Source organism: Herpailurus yagouaroundi, unplaced genomic scaffold, assembly GCF_014898765.1.
Source record: "Herpailurus yagouaroundi ecotype Mexico unplaced genomic scaffold, PumYag 197, whole genome shotgun sequence".
Taxonomy (NCBI): Eukaryota; Metazoa; Chordata; class Mammalia; order Carnivora; family Felidae; genus Herpailurus; species Herpailurus yagouaroundi.
In genome coordinates this window covers 12,342,124-12,343,824 of record NW_024412428.1, presented here as the reverse complement: position 1 = coordinate 12,343,824, position 1,701 = coordinate 12,342,124, and positions in this window count along the sequence as shown.

Below are 1,701 nucleotides of genomic sequence, written 5' to 3'. Positions count from 1 at the left end.
TCAAACTAAAAAGCTTCGGGGCACCTGAATGGCTCAGTCAGTTAAATGTCCAACTTTGGCTCAGGTCATGATCTCACTGTTCCTGGGTTTGAGCCCTGCATTGGGCTCTATGCTGACAGCTCAGAGCCTGGAGAATGCTTCCCATTCTGTGTCGCCCTCTCTCACTGCCCCTCCCCTGCTTGCACTCACGCTCTCTCTCGCTCTCAAAAATAAATAAACTTAAAAAAAAAAACAAACTAAAAAGCTTCTACACAGCCATGGAAATCATCAATAAAATGAAAAGGCAACCTACTGAATGGGAGGAAATTATTTCTGGAACATGTCTGATAATATCCAATATCCAAAATACGTATCCAAATACCCAAAATACATACAGAACTCATACAATTCAATAGCAAAAAAGGAAATGATCCAATTAAAAAATAAGCAGATCTGAATAGGCATTTTTCTAAAGACATACAGATGGCTAACAGGTACATGGTCCATCATTCAGCAATCCCACTTGTGTATACCTCTAAAGTAAAGGAAAATGGAAAATCTAAGGGATATATGCACTCCCATGTTCATTGTAGCATTATTCACAATAGCCAAGGATAAGAAAACAAACTAAATGTCCCTCAACAGAAGAATGGTTAAAGATGTGATGTGTGTGTGTGCATGTATACATATGTACGTATACATGTGTACACACACACACACACACACACACACACACACGATGGAATTATTCAGCCATGGGAAAGAAGGAAACACTGCCATTTATGACAATATGGATGGACCTTGAGAGCATTATGCTAGTGAATAAGACAAAGGCATATAATGTATGACATCACCTATGTGGAATTTTAAGAAGCCCAACCTCACAAAAACAGATAGTAAAATTATGGTTATCAGGAACTGAGAAGTGGGAAAATGAGAAGATACTGGTCAAAGAATATAAACTTCAAGTTTTAAGAGGAGTAAGTTCTGGGGCTCTAAGGTACAACATGGTGATTATAATTAATAACACTGTATTATATACTTGAAAGTTACTGAAATCTAACGGTCTCACTATAAAAATGAAATAGTAATTATTTGATGTGATATGATGAGAGAGGTGTTAGCTGAAACTATGAGGATACTCATTTGGCAATTACGTATATCATATCAACACGCTGTATAACATAAACTTACAGAATGTTAGATGTCAATTATACCTCAATACCACTGGGAAAAAATACATTAAATCATAGAGTTTTACAGAAATTAGGGCTTTCAGTTAAAATCTTTAAGACTTTCACTACCAATTATGTAAGAGTAACTGATACTGGACTTGCTTTCCCACTGTAAACAACTAGAAAACTAGACAAAATACATAAAGCAACTCTGTAATAGATGTTGAACAGAGAATGCAAGACTGTAAGGCATAAGAGAAAAAAAACCAATGAGGTAAAGTAAAGTCACCTGATTTTTGCCTAGAGGCACTTTCCTGCAGGATAAGAAGGGCAAATCCTGGCAGACAACTGTGATAACAATGAGCTGGAGAAAAGAGAATTCAGAAGCTAAGGTGGTTGAATATGCACAGCAGAGATCTGGAAAAAGAGCGAAACAGAAAAGGCGTACAAAAATCTGCATAAGGGTTTCTTTTCTTGCATCTTTGGATGATTACTAAGCTACATATGCATTAAGTGTGACTCCACAAAGCCAGACCCCCCCCCCCCC